We start from the raw sequence: 16967 nt of genomic DNA, 5'->3' as shown, positions 1-16967 counted from the left end.
TAAATTAAATTTGGAGTAGAAAGGGAATTGACGCTATTAAGCCCACAAAACTTTAAATGCAAAATAATTTAAAATAGAGTGATTTACGAAGTAACAGACTTTTCAGAACATGTTCCGCTTGTAAAAATAAAGATGAAAATCATGTAAACATAGGTTCAGAAACGATTCGTTAGCAAGTGTCGGCTGGCGAAAAATTTCGCACTGGTTTTTGCGAAAATAAAAAATATCTGGTGTGAACACCACATGACTTCCTAGTACGCCTATTAAATTACATATACACATTTTTCAAAGTACATAAAATTTTATTTCACTAATTCTATTTATACTTCTGATTTTTTTTGTTATGATTATTTTATTATTATTTATTGTAAAACTTTTTTTACAATTACAGATTATTAATTATTAATAAATCAATATGTTAGGGTTAAAAAGAAAAAGTTTAAAAAAAAACGAAAATGAAATCGGTTTCGAACTGATGTGCCTTCCCCTTGTAAGATCCAAATATTTTATTAATTAAAATTTTATTTGGCTATAACTTTGTAACCAATGAAAATAAGTACAAATTATGATTTATCATTGAAAAACTCTCGATGAGAGTTTATAAGTGCAGTTAAGAAAAAGTCCAAAATCCAAATCTTTTGGATTTTGGGCTTTCTTGGACACTTTTGGTTCAGTAAATTGCAATGAAAAGGGGAGGTGCACAACTAGGTGTTACAACAGTCCTAAATCCAAAATTTCAAAATTTTACGGCTAATCATTTTTGAGTTATGTGAGATACATACGTACAGACGTTATGCCGAAACGTCAAAATCAATTCAGGTATGAACAAAATGGATATTTACGTTGAAATCTGAAAATCGAAATTTTTCGCGTTACGATACTTCATTGTACTCGTACAAGGAAACAGAAATACTGCAAAATAGATCGCAATTCAGTAGCCAAACAAAATTTGAAAATTATTTTGAGCATATATTTATTGAAATATTTATCTACTATTTTTGGTTTGATTTAATTTTTTAGTTATATTTCAGTAGATTTTTCAATTGGTTTCAAAAACTTATTAAAATAAAGTAACGATAGGCCCTTTCTCTTTTTATTTCTTTTAAAAAGGCCAGTAGGCTCTTTCTATTTCTCTTAAAATGGATAAGGCCCTTTCTCTTAAGCCGAAGTATTGTGTTGAGTAATATGAACATAGTTCCCGTTGCCTTGTTTGGGGAAGGCGAATATTGTTATTTTTTAAGAATAAATAACCATTTTTTTTTTCAAAGATTGGACAATCATAAATATAAACACAAATATGAGTTAACATATTTAATTTTCTAAATATAGATCTTTACCATTCATAATTATGGGCACCAGATAATAATCTAACAGCCTTTTATTAATCTTCCCAGCAAAGCTTGTCTTTTAATAAAACATGCAAAAATTTCACTTTGTGCTTAACAAAAATACAATCGTTATCATTAAAAGGAATATTATTCATCCATCAGCCATGTTATCTCTATCAGAGAAACAAGATTTTTATCCATATTTAAAGTTAAATGTTCACAATCCATCCAATGAATAGTTTTTTGATCTGATGTATTAAAGTATGAATCTTATTATATAACACTTTCACGAAAAATCCACCTTTCCCCCTTCCTGATATGAAGAAAATAATATTCTAATATTTGAGTAAGCAAATTAATTTTTCTAGTTGTATACGAAAGATATATCGCCTGGATTTTTATCTATACTGAAATATTGAAAAAAAACTTGTTTAAAAAATGAATCAGGTAAATGAAGTACTTAATTCAGTTAAATTTAGTAAAGATTACAAAATATTTATAAGGACAATTTATAATATCACAAATGCAGATGATTTTTAATCAATCAAAATTGATGAAAAGTAACAAAATTTAGTTATCTATAAGTTGTAAATTTTAAGAAGGGAAACATATGAATACGATGCAAAGTATCGATAATATCGAAAGGTGCAAAGTATTTATTAACAAAATAGATCTAGCAGGCTTAACCAGTATTAATGAGATTAAAACTATGCATTTTTAAGTATTGTTACTATTTTTTTACTTTATTACGGTTGTAAAAATTGTTGCAGATGTTTGAAATAAAATTCTAATATTTAAGAGGAATTTTTCTATAGATAATTCACACAGAAAATTAATATCAGTAGAATATATAATCCTTTTTCTTTTGACAGATACTGTTTTACATTTTTTAATATAAAACCTTATCTGAAGTTTTTTTATACTGCTCATTAATTAATTCAACGATACTTTCCATCAATACCGTTTTGGTTTGTCGAATATTAATAATTTTTTAAGCACATGGTAGTTATTGAGATACGACATTATTGCTAATTAGTTGGTTTTGTATGCTGATATCCTTAAAAATCACATTATTTTTAAATAACACATTTTACTCAATGGGTTTTAATGATAACAATTTTCTTTTTTTTAATCTCTCTCTGAAATATAATGAGTTGTAATGTTTTCTCTTTCATATTACTCTTAGAAATAATTATTTTTCATACAAAGCAGAGAGGCACCACAATTTATTGAATAGTCCAGATATGTCTTCTTCGACATATTTAAATTTTGATACTCTTTTAATTTTCTGATTTTTGAGAATTTTTAGTGCTTGTAATTTATTTTATTTTTATTGTTGGAGAACCATTTTGTTTTTCGAAAGAAATTTGTAAGCCTATTTTATTAGCAATAAACTTAATTTCTGGACTTTAATTCGAGCCGCGTGCATGTTTTTTGCAAATATCGCAATATCATCTGTGAAGGCTAATAAAATTGTGTTTATAAATTTTTATTTATATCCTATTTTAGCATTTTTGGCAATAATTAGTTTTTGAGTTCTTCTTTCCATTTTCTAATTACTTCTTCTAGAGTGCTGTTAAAGAAGATTGGAGAAAGTCTATCTTTTTGTCTGACGCCTGTTTTTATTTGAGATGGTTGAGAAAGATCTCCTATAAATAATAATTATTAATAACTTACGTTTATAATAATTAGTTTTATTTCCCCGGTTATGTAATTATACTCATAAGGAAAATTTCCTAATGGATGAAATTTTTCATGCCGGAGTTTTAGTAGAACCTGATACTTTATGATGATCTCTAATCAAATGATGCATTTTTATTATTGAATATTTCCATAAGTAAAAACGTTTATATTTATGTTGGCCCGTGTCTTGCTTTGACCCAACAGCATAGATCGGATTTCTGTAAATCGAGCATTAAGAACATTTAATTTTGGTTTCAATCGGTTAAGGAGACAGATATGAATCTTATGGGTTGCACATCTCGAAGTTTCATTGGTGAATTTTTTCACATGCTTTAATAACACCCCCTTAAGTAGTAAGATGTTTTTTAATAATGTTTAGTTTTATTAAAACACCCGTAAAGGTGTGGAAACAAATTAGTTTTCTTTTTTATCTTTCTAGACTCAAAGACACATCCTTGTATTAGATGATTCAATTATATTAGTATAGAAATTTTGTTATGCAGTTGGACAATTTCATTCAAGAATGAGGAATGATTAAATTATGGCTAATTTTTTCACTCTTTTGTCGTATCGTTTTATTTGATATCTTCAAACTGGATTAACCAGTTTTTATGATATGTTATCTTATAGCATTTCATGTGAGTAAAGAACATCTGAGTATGGGTCATTGATGCATTTAATTTTATTTGTAATTGGTCAAGATTTTGGGTAAGGATGTGCATATTAAAAATTTACTCAAGGAATAGGTTTTTCATAATTCTTTACTTACACTTATGATCCACTTAATTTTCTTCCTAAGTAGTAGTGTCTGTGTAGGGTGAAACCTTCGATAACCAGATAAGCATAACATTTCAGGCTGTTTTATTTTTCTTATGTATTGTTATTATTGTAACTAATTTAAATGTATTCTTTTTGTAAATATTTATTTTGGTAGTTGTAAGTTTAAATGTTATTTAAAGAAGAAAATGTGGAATGAAGTGGTTCCCGTTGTTTTCTTTTCCAAATATACTACCGATATCAGTTCCACTACTATAACATGGTGTTCAATAAGAAATGATAACTTCATCACAGAAAATGGGGGTGTATCTAACATCATTAATCTAAGAGAAAGCAATTCTAATTACTTAAACTTATACTTCAGATTTTTTTTAAACGCATCAAATTCAACTGAATGTAAAAAATAGTGGAAAGTCTAATTAATTGAGCCATTTCTTTGGGTGAAAGTCTATTATTGTACTACGTAATCGGAAAAAAATTCGTTATATGTATATAATGTATTAGTCCAAGATGTTTAAATTAGTTCTTTTAAAACTTTATACTGGAGTTGAAATTATGTGCTTTTGGCATCCAAACTTTTTTCTCGTACTGATGTGAGGAATACATTATCGAAAAGTTGGATGACCAAACAGTGAATAAACAAATATATGTAGCTACTACGTGCCAGTGGCATGTGTACCATTTTTTTTTTAGGAAATCTCTCTGTTTATTTACAGACTATTTGTATGGATTTTGTTATTTTGTTGTACAGAATTTCAAATGTAGCTCTCTTTCATCTATTTAAATATTCATAGTGTTATTTTTTATCATAAAAATGAAACATATTATTCATGTATTGTCGAATTTTTATTTATGAAACTACATACTGTACTAAAGTATATTTTCTATGCTTACCATAGTAAACTCATATATTCAGTTTACCACTGAAACGTCTTGTTTTTAAACAGTTCTTATTCATGTACTGTCGAATGTTTATTTCTGAAACTTCATAATGTACCAAAATATATTTTGAAAGCTTACATGTACACAATCTATCAAATTAGTACAATACGAGTGTCAGATATAAATACCTCTCAAAGAATTTTGTACATAGTAAACCCCTATCTTCAGTTTACTACTGAAACGTCTTGTTTTTTGAACTGTTCTGAGTATCAAATCAAGTGTTCACTTACTAACATATCATTAAATTCTATATTTCTATGATAATATTGTTTAAACGACAACGTAAGTAAAAACTGTATATAAAATAATATTTTTTTAAAATTTTATTGAATTATCTTTTATTAGTTACTATAACACCTTAATCTATTTTACAATTATAATTTATAAAAGCATTTGACGCTTTCAATGACATTGATTCAAGTGTAATTTCCCGAAAGGTGTGTTTTGAATCGCTCACTGTGTCATTCAGATTAATTACGCAATCGCTCAAGAGAGCTAATGTATCTCATTAATGTTAGTACAAAAGGGCTGCTGCTGATAACAGCTGATGATATTGATAATATATTGCTCAGTAGTAAAATAACTTTTCTGTCGATTACCTAAGTGCGAGTATATATATATATATACTATACAAGTATATATTATATATGTGTATTAATTTATTATTACTTACTTTAGTTTTCAAGAATAAATCTGCCTTTCTAATAATCAAAAAATCGTGGTAATAGTTTTTTAAGAAATAAATACCTTTTTTTTAAATGCTAAATTAGTAATAATGAGAATTCTAGTCAGATAATGGAACAGAATATTAATTTATTAAATTTCCTCAAAATTATCAGAATGTATCTTTTCATTAATTTCTTCTGGTTTATAAAGACATCCGTATCTGTATGAATTTACATAAATAAAGGAAAAAATTGTAATTATTTTGTAGTAACTGAACTTAATAATAACAAATGATTTACTAAAGGTCTAAAGGACTTCTGTCTAAATATCATCTAATCAACATAAAAATAATTTTGTCAAAAACAAAAATCACAGTGAAGGTGAGACACTGCTTTAATATACTTATTAAGCTCTAGTAATTAAAAAAAAAATACTTTCATTTCAAAAATATAAAATTTAGTTATTTCAATTTTTTTATAATAATTTAACACTAATAAGGTAGTTTTATATTGTAGAAATTTCGATAAATTTAGTAAAAATACAACGAAACTTACTTTTTACAAATAAGAAAATGATAAAAAAGCCGTTTTTAAAACACTTATAAATATATAATCAATATTTGTTAATCTGAAAAAAAAAACAGCTGTAACTAGATCAAACACAATTTTATAATATTTTTAAACAAAAATCAAAAAGATATCCATATGGGTTTCGTTTATATCACATATTCTGTTATCATTAGAAGAGAAAGATTCATTAAAGCAATGCTAGAAGGATTAATAAATAGAACATGATAAGATAGAGAATGTAAATGGAAATCGACTAGATAAACTAAAAGTATATGGTATAGCTATCAAGATCTTACAAAATTTAGCTATGAGTAGAAGATAAGGGAGATGGTGATAGTGCAAGAAACCTGCCTCAGGACAGATAATCATATATATATAATAAACTATAGCAGTATGTTCAAGAACTACCTCTTTATTTTATCATCGTTTCATCGTTTTCCCTAACTAAATTCTACATAAAGGAGAATCAGTGTTTTAAAGTTAATCCTTATTTTGGCTCGTATCATTAAAATCATTGTCGCCGCTGTAAAAGCAACGACATTAAGGCACCTTTTCATTTTACCTTTCTTCATTTTAACCTTGTAAAACTAATTACTAAAAAGGATATGTTGATCAATTATTACTGTAAGAACAAGAATGTTTTTAACTATAGAATGGAAAAAAACTCATGATTATTACAGTTTAAAGATAAAATTATTTGTTCGCTTTGAAAAGGATTGTACTGGACAGTACTAAATCCAAGTTTCCTCATAACCAAACTTGCAGTTGTAATTTACATTAATACGTCATGTTGATTGTAGCATAACTATTAGATAAAAAGAAAGATTAACAAGATTAATTTAGATAATACATTGAAGAAAACGTGGAACGGTTGTTGATTTAAGTGAAATCTGTTATCAAGAACTCCTGTAGAAGAAGAAAATTAGTTGAAAATATTAAATGAAAAGACCGTGATGAAAAAAAACAAAAAAACGAATTATGAAATCTGGTGGAAGAATACGTCTTGAATAAAAAACAAAAAATAAGGTAGATAATTTAAGTGAAGAGCATCTTTAAAAAGAAAAAAAGAAAAAGCTAAGACAAAAAAAATAGGTGAAGAAAATCACCTAAAAAAAAGATCGAGTGGAACATTTTTGCAAAGACGGCCTTGGAAAAATCGATAATTTAATAATAAAATAATAAACAAATATGAGACGGAAAGATAGAACTGTGTTTATGAATGTAAAGATATTTTCTAAAACCTTCAAATTAGAAGAATTTTGAGTTTGACAAACTTTGCTAAAATGGTACAAAATATAATTGTATAAATTAAAGTTCCATTTACCAACAAATTTCAAGTATATTTCCAAGTAATTTTGGAGTTGTTACCATCATCAGGGATTTCTTATACGATGTTAATTCAAAATAAATAAATAATAGTAGTAAACATCTTATGGACATGACATTACATTCTTGTTGACAAATATATTATTTTTTATTTCTTGACGACCGACTACTCTGAACGTAACAATTTTAATTTAAATATAATTATACATATGACATATGATTTTTGAATTAACATATTATAAGAAATCCCTGATGATGGAGTAGCAACTCCGTAAGTACTTGGAAATATATTTCAAAATTGTTGTAAGTTGAAATTTAATTTATACAATTTTACTAATACCAACGGTGCCAAATGTTTAGAAAATTAGAAAATTAAATTTACGAAATATACGTAATATTACACCGCTCGCAAAACAAAACCTGTAGTAGTACCGAGATGACGTTCAAATTCATCATAACATAGTCGTATATCATACCTATTATTGTGCAAGATCATGTGATCAGGGTTTCCAGCGAAATATGATTTATGTATCTTGGGGTATGAATAACTGGCATTATTGTTAGTGAAACATCTGCCTTCACAAATAATTATAGTAAAATTATGTCTTAAAAATTAGTTTCAAAGAATAAATAATCATGGGATTCCGATTTCTTATAAATTTCCTGTACTGATAATATACATGAGAATTATTATGTTATTGGAATTGGATTATGAATAAAAATTATGTTTTTATTGGTGGTGGTAGTGCTGAAGATCCATTCCAGATTTCAGCTTTTTCTTCGCAATATGGATTAATTCACTCCAAAAATTTTTGAAAATATCTCAAGTAGTAGAACTTTTTACCGGCCAACGAGCCTGATCAAATCAATGTTTTCAACAGTTTATTATATCGTAGTTGGATGGGTTACCTTCTAGAAGTATTAAGAAAGCAAAAATATATTAAAAAAGGAAATTTTAAGGTTGTAAATGTTTTCAAAATAGTTTGATTTTTGAAAAATTCTACACATTTTCTGGATCTTTTTAAATAAGATATGGTATTCTTTCGTATGTTTCTCTCGATTTCAAAACTTCTCTACATGTTATCACTCATCAGAAAACTGTCTGGCTATTAAAACATTATAGAACTCTTCTATGTTTTTCACAAGGAAAGCGAATGTAAAATCATCAATGATTAATGTAAAAAGATCATGTGATGCCGGTATGAAGAAACTATTTGCTTTAGTTCACTACACCAACTGGCATGCCCGCCGCTAAAGCAGTTGTGGTCTCCTTTCCAGCAATTATGGCGGCCAGTAACGGAATCTGACAAGAGAATAATAATTCATTTGAAAGTATAGAAACAAACTAATTTTTGGTGTGCTAAGCAAACCTAAAGTCACATATATACTTGACGGAACCCCGAAATAAATACAATTACATCAGTATTTTTCTTGGTCTATTCTATGGCTGAGTACTATGTAGTTGTTTGGTTAACTAACTGCCATACCTGTAAGACGGATATTTAGTTAAAGTCATGAGGGTAATTACTGGTACAGTTTCTTGTTCCCACTTAGATTACTTTAAGTACTAGCTAATATACCTCCACCATATCTATAGAGCAAAAAAAAAACAAAAAAAATATATACATTTCAATTGTAAGAGATTGAGGTTGATTTTTTTTTTGAAACAAAAACAATTTTGGATTATTTATACATGCATTACAGATAAAAAAATTGCTTTTTTAATAAAATTTTCTCTAACACCTCTGAAAACAATAGAAATTGATTTTCTTGAAATCCCAACTCCCTTAATGAATTTTAAAAAGAAAAATATGATCTATGAAATATTTGAGCCAAATTTGAAGAAAATCAGATTGATCAATTCTGAATATAAGCCCAAAAGGAATATGATACACACGTATATATGGGTTCATACGTATTTAAGTGTGCGTATGCACATACAGATGATTTTTTTTTTGGTCTAGATGAACTAGTTAGACTTTAAAACGTAAAGATTTACAAAAAAACCCGATACTCCGTGTTTGATATGATCAACAAACTTTACCTACAGCTATTCCAGCTGTATTAACTGATAATTGTTAAATATGATTTCACTGCAACTTCCACAGTTTTTCTAAAATATTAATATGAACATTTATGATTGGAGTACATGAAAGCTATTATTTAACTGTTGTTCTTGAACAATTGTAACTTTTCCTGGTGAAACTTCAGTATATATACTTTTAACTGTCTACTTTTTTTGCAATTTCTTTTACAGTCTTTATCTCTAACATAATTTATCATCTACCGCATGACATGATAATAATTTGCTTATACATACATTGTCCAGTACACGTACGTGTAATTTACCTTCAAATATATGAATACGAAACTACTAAAATGAATGTTATTCACATATTTATTTTTTATTTTATTTTGTACAATACAACAGCAAAGCTTTCAATTATCGAACAATAAAGACAAGTGATACAAATTAATTTTAATATTAATTTCAATTGATTAATGATTTTTAAACAAATTCCATTATATGTAGCTGATTTTTTACCTTCTTAACAAAGCTCACATCAAAAATATTAGTTTTCCTGCTTAATCCATAAATAATATCAATACCACCTGTAGTCAATGGAGAAAGACGCGTTCTCTGACTCAGGCATAAGAGTTTTAGGCATAGATTTTAAGATTCCTTACACTTAATTTCTCTAAGCCCAACATTCGAAATATCTACATCTATCTTGGAATTAAAGGCTTTATAAACAAATCTGTCATTCCGCTGTGTCCTTCTGCTATTTAATGAGAGTTAGACCCCAACACGTTCACTGCTCCTGGTAACTAATATTATGCCTGCCGAAGCTTCTTTCTGGCAGATTTAAAAAACAACTTCGTTTGAACCACCTCAGTCTTAGAGTCAGACACATCTTCTTATAGTTCCAAACTACCGTACGATATTCCAAAATCGTTAAGCTCCGTAAAACCTTAGGATTGATTGAATACTAATAAAATGCCACCCGTATTACCAATTCTAATTTCCTCCTAGCTTTTGATACCATGGCATCCCACACATGCCGTGTGAAAAATAATATCTCATCAAATATTATGTTTACATCTACAGTTTTTACCTTACTGCTATTAGGATAGGAAACATTTATTAATATTGCTATATAAATTTATAAACATTTAGGTTGTTTTTGTATTTGGACTTCCTTGTACGAAGAGAAGGAAGTATTGTGACCGCGAAAAATTTCCGATTTCAGATTTCAACGGAAATATTCATTTTGACCATCCCTGAATCCATTTTGACTAATTTTGGCGTGAGGTATGTACCATACGTATTTATCTCGCATAAATCAAAAACGATTAGCCATAGGATGTTGAAATTTTGAATTTATGACTTTTGTAACATTTAGTTGTGCACCTCTCTTTTTGACTGCAATTGACTGAATCAAAAGTTTTAGACTTTTTCTTCGCTGCAGTAATATCCTCTCATTGAGAGCTTTTCAACGATTTATCTTAAGTGGTACTTATTTTCATTTTTTCCAGAATTATAGCCAAATAAAATTTTAATTAATGAAATATTTGGATCTTACAAGGAGATGGCACATCGATTTGAATCAGACTTCATCTTCTCTTTTCTGACTTATTTTTTAAAAATTTAAATATATTGATTTATTATTAATCTCCGATGGTAAAATAATTTTTATGATAAATAAATACAATAAAAAAAATTGTGAAAAAATATCAGACGTTATATTAATGAAATAACATTTTATGTACTTTTCATTTAAAAAAAAAATGTGTATATGTAATTTAATAGGTGTACAAGGAAGTCATGTGGTGTCCACATCACATTTTTTGATCAAGTAGAAATGAGATATTTATTAGTTCAGTTTATTATAAATATTTTTGATAAATGTTTTGACAATCTAGAACTGTGAAATTCTCAATTAATTATTAGGGGAATATACAGTTTTATTGTTTTGATTCCTATTAATTATTAATATTTTTAAATATTATCCGAACTAGCATCAAATAAACACACATCTTTTTTTATATAAAATACGTATAAAAAAGAAAAAAATCGAGCCTAGTATTTTTTTTCTGCCTCTTCTTTCAATGAATATTTTATATAGAGTTTCAAACAACTTGTATAAGAAAGGAAAAAAGTACAATAACTACATCGACCAGTAACTCTTTCACACGTTATCTTCGCTCAGTTCAAGTTAAACATAAAGTTGACAACGCGTAGGTTCTTCTTTAACTTACAACAAAAAGTTTCTTTTAAAGAAACTTATGTGTAAAATACATAGTTCCATAGGGTATGGTTTTTTTTTTATATTCCTATAAGACCAATATACCTTTTGAATTTAAAGGTTTTTCCAATCTCTGATTTTTTTATATGGGTTTTAATTGTATTAATTTATGAAAACCATACTATAGATGATCTTTTACAATATCATTATGTAAAATAAAATAAAATATGCTCACATGATTGTATTAAATATAGATTTCTATCAGTAGAATTGTATACCATGATTTTGTAAATAATTTCAAATTATTTAAATTAAATTAATAATATAATGTTCTTAAAATACTACTGTATAATGAAAAAAAATTGTCTTATTACAAAGAGAAATTTTTAATTTTGCTTTATTGGAAATGTTTGAATAGTTTCAAAAATAGATTTTGTGAATTTAAAAATTCGTGTATTTTATTAATTAGTCAATCCATTACATCTTGGTTAAAAATAAATAAATAATTTTGTAACTATGTAGATCCGCACTTCTTTCTACCTTCTTATATCTCTCAGTTTTGAAATATGAAACCATTTTCATACTTTAATATCACTTTGTATAGTAGTATGTCAAGTATTTTTTCTAATAAAAGAAGCTAAGATGTTAATAATATTAGTTGTTTAGTTTCATTAAACTTTGAAGCTAACCTGTAATATAATTAATTATTCATTGTAGATTAAACAATTTAAACATCAGTTACATTTTAATTATTTATGATATTCTTTATGCAATAACTCAGGGTAATTTTAAACAATATAAAAATAAAATTATCTTTTCATTCTCATTTATATTTTATGTATGATAATTAACGTGACTTTTTTATGTAATGAAAAATTTATTATGAAAATTGTGACATAAATACAAGTAGTTAGCCTAAAGGTTCATAAAATATATTACCTTATCTCAGCTTTTATAAATATTTTTCACTTTTTTTTATTAAATCTTATTGCTAAAAAAGAAACAATTTTTTCCATTTGCATTGGACATGATCTCTTTTTCAATTCAGTAGAAGTTTTTTGTACACTGTGGTATCTAAAATATATTATGTCATCTGAAACATTTTATATAAATAATTAGGTTACTTTTTTTTTTATTAAACATAGTAACTTTTAATTATGGTTAGGTTTAAAATTTCTTTTAAAAATAAAATACTACGAAGTTAATTTATCACTAATTAATATTTTTTTGAAAGATGATTTTGTTTTTAATAAATAAAATTGTAATATATTTTTCTTTATTAAATAACTCATATTTTTTATTATTAAATCATAACTTTTTTTAGTTTATATCCAATTCTGATTTTTTAATTCCAAAAATTATTTCCATATTTGTGTAACATATTTCAACTTGCTATTTTGTACCACTTACACGATAAGCCTGGAATAATCGAATTTTAATAATGACTTTATATTCATTGAAAATAACATTCCCACTGATAACAGTACAACATATTTAAAATTATCTATAATTGTTTACATTAATATTCAACCACACATTTCTTAAATAAATGAAAACATTTTAGAGCATCTTCAAGCTCAACTTTCAAATTTTCACTACAATATATATTTAGTTTTTAAAATAAATACTTAGTTTATGCATAAACCATTGACGATTGTACAAGATCTCCATTCAGATAGAAGTCAGACATCGATATTTCCATAATAAATTATTGACACAAAAAGGTATTGACTCATATTCATTAGATTAGTAGTTCATTATACAAATTTATTTATTTATATAATTTTTATTTGAAGTAGTATAGGTTTTATGGGTTGAATAACCAATGTGATGTGTAAAAAATATTTTTAAGAAAAACATCAAAATTTGTTTCATTATCAAATTTCATTTTGTTGATTTCATGAAAGCGATAAATTCTTTGGCCGGATATGTATAATTTTTAATGATAAAAACATATTCGTATATTATGCGACGAGCCTATAATTATAGCCATTAATGGTGCACGAATTGCACGAATGCGAAGTAAGTTACGACACGAATCACGAGCCTTGGTTTGTGTCGTAAACTTCGCAAGAGCGCATTAATACCATGGTGTTGCATACCATATATTTTCTACGGCTCAAAATATCGGGATTATTGATTTAGGTCAGTGGTAGAATACATTGTTTAAACAATAGATTTCTGTGCGAGAAGATTATTATTATTCATAAGTTCTGCCTTTCATTAATATCGATTGGCGTTAAAAGACATTTCTTCCTCAGAATCCGACATAGTTAACATAAGGATAAGCAGTGAAATATTGTTTGAAAAAATTCCTAGGCTCTCCTAATTAACCGATTTAAAAACTTTCGAAATGCGTTCGAAAAAGTTCTTTAAGGCAAAATCTAAAGGTTCTGTGTATATTATACATAATTTTAAAAAAAGCTTACCAAATTCCAGTTTAATTTCCTCGGGTGCTTTTGGATATGCTTACATCTTCAAGAGAAATATAATTATGATTAAAATTATAAAATTACCGTAATTGAATTATATATATAAAACAATTGATCGTCATTTACTAAAAACTTTAAGTTTTGATCATCAAAAGTTAAAGTTTAAGTCTAGGACTACGTCTGTATTGTAATAGTTTCTCAATTGTTATGAGCTCTGTAAATTGTGGAATCAGTTTAACCAACTTAATTATTGTTGTTCATTATCTGCTTATACAGAATATCATCAACATGTTCATTTATTAATTTATTATTATTTTATATTTGGAATTTTTCGAGATTAAAATCGTTATAAAAATTATTAAAATAAACCAATAATTCCATAAATTTATTTGAACATAATTATGCGTATTTTGTAGTGTATGTTTAGCGAAATTTAAACGGTCTTGAAAATAAGCATAATTATGATCCAAATAAATTCATGGAAGTATTAGAATATTCTAATAATTATTATAACTCTTTTAATCTCAAAAAATTCCATATATAGCATAATAATAACAAATTAATAAATGAACAAGTTAAGTTCGATGATGATATGTTGTATAAGCAGATAATGAACAATAATAATTAAGTTGGCTAAACTAATTCCACAATTTACAGAGCTCGTAACAATTTAGAAACTATTTCAATACGGGCATAGTCACTTAGACTTAAACTTTACCTTTTGACGAATAATGAAATGACGATCAGTGTTATATATTTAACATTCAATTACGGTAGTTTTATAATTTTAATCGTTATTATATTCCTATTGAAGATGGTAAAATAGCCGAAAGAGCTCGAGGAAATTAAACTGGAATTTGGTAAGCGTTTTGTAAAATTATATATAATAATTATTATACCGAACGGTGCCGTGTTCGAAAAACTAAATTTGTTATGTGTATAATACAAGTACTCGAAAAAAATTCCCAATAAAACTTGTTTTTGTTCATTATTTTTTGACATTTATTTCTATTTTTACATCAATAATAATGTATTTTTCGATTTGCAATCGAGGATATTGTGTGGAAAATTAAAATTATAAAAATTTTTTCTCTCAATCTTTTCTTTAAAATGAACAGTTATCGAGTTATCTAGGGAAATAGGAGAAAAAAATTGATATTTTTGTAATTTTTTTTTACATTTTAATAAAATTTTAATAGAGGCATTGGCATGAAGACCGAGTCCCGGCTTTCGTAGTGGGGACCAAGGGCCGGCATAGCCGGGGCTGGTGGATCCTACTCTAGGGGTTTGAGGCGGGAGCAAAGTGAAATCCAACCGGCGGGCCGAATCGTGGAGGCCCGTTAGAGTAAAGGATACTTCTCTTTTCTTTTCCTTTTTCCTGTTTAGCCTCCGGTAATTACCGTTCAGATAATACTTCAGAAGATGATATGTATGAGTGTAAATAAACTGTAGTCTTTTACAGTCTCAGTTCGACCATTCCTGAGATGTGTGGTTAATTGAAACCCATCCACCAAAGAACACCGGTATCCATGATCTAGTAATCCGCGTAAAAATAACTGAATTTACTTGGACTTGAACACTGGACTTCCAAATCAGCTGATTTGGGAAGACGCGTTTACCAGTAGCCCAACCCGGTGGGTTAAAGGCCACTCCCCTGGGCTGTAATAACTGCAGGATCCGGATTGGGGAAGAAGAAGAAAAAATATTAAAAATAAAAATTTAAGCACATCTTTTTCAATGGACGCATAATGAAAATATCATTTCTGATGATATTCTCTAAGCATTAAAGTAAAAATTAGAGATCATGTAAAAAAGTCCAAATATTCCCATTTTAAAATAGATACAACCTGGACTAATAGCCGTAGAAAAAATATAAGACAATTAGTTGCAAAGTGGTCAGCTATTGAACAATAAGCAAAGACCCTCCCTTTGGCGCAATGAGATGAGGATGATAAGTATGGCATGTAAATGAATTGTAGTCTTTACAGATTCAAACCGACCATTCCTGAGACGCGTGGTTAATTGACCCCTAACCACCAGAGTACACCGGTGTCCATTGTTTAATATTCAAAGTCGTATAAAAGCAACTAACTTTTTTTTACTTTAATTTGAAACTCAGAACCTGCGACTTCGAAAATCAGCTGTTAATAACTGATTTGCGATTTGTTAAACAACTTTCCAATAGAATACATAAAAAAAAAATTTTAATGTAACAAGAAAAAATTCCGTGGATTTGTTAAAGTGAAAAACTGAATAAAAAAGATTTAATAATGTAGTTTTTTCTGCGAAAAAGCCAAATTAGGACGACTCAAATATATCACTTCTTAATAATATGTAGGATATATAAATATATATTTTTTTTTTGAGATTATGGCCATCGACTGATTTATTCATTTTTCTCCATGAGAATGGAGATTTGTAGCGCATGAAAAATGCCATGTCTGACCGTGATTCGATCCCAGGACCTCCGGATAAATGACTGAGACACTACCAATCCGCCCCGGGGATTGGCAACATATATTTACTTAATGAAATATGAAACTTTTTTTTCTAAAGTTAAATGTTTTTTAAGAGAATTGTTTATTCCAGAAAAATACCTTGTTTAGAAAATTAAAGAAATAAAAGATTTAATTTATATAAATTTAATTTTAACTCAAGCATATATTTTATGAAAGAATATTTTTCTGACTTTTTTTTCACTGATGAATATTGCGTTACGTTGTTAATATTAATATTGCGCTTGAGACTTGCTTCTATAAAATGCCGGGTAAGAAATTAAATAAAAGAATTTACATTTTATCTCAAATAATTAATATACTAAGTCGTTTTGTTTTATTTATCTGTTTTTTAGTTACATCTTTATTTATATTATTTTTTTATGGTAATATCTTTAATTTTCTATTTATTTATAAAATAAGATAGTTTATTTTAATGATTGAATTTGGTTAAATCTAATCAACTTCAAAGTTACAATCTCGTTAACTAATATATGAGATA

General features: G+C 27.2%; 1 protein-coding gene across 1 annotated transcript in view; it reads right to left on the bottom strand.

The window, feature by feature from the left end:
* LOC142331725 (uncharacterized) overlaps positions 1–16967 on the bottom strand; it is a 499803-nt gene that overhangs the window by 392946 nt on the left and 89890 nt on the right. The gene's annotated exons all lie outside the window — the stretch shown is intronic.

The sequence above is a fragment of the Lycorma delicatula genome, chromosome 10 (assembly GCF_047948215.1).
Source record: "Lycorma delicatula isolate Av1 chromosome 10, ASM4794821v1, whole genome shotgun sequence".
NCBI lineage: Eukaryota > Metazoa > Arthropoda > Insecta > Hemiptera > Fulgoridae > Lycorma > Lycorma delicatula.
Note: the sequence above shows the minus strand (reverse complement) of the source record. Positions and strands in the feature narration are given on the sequence as shown.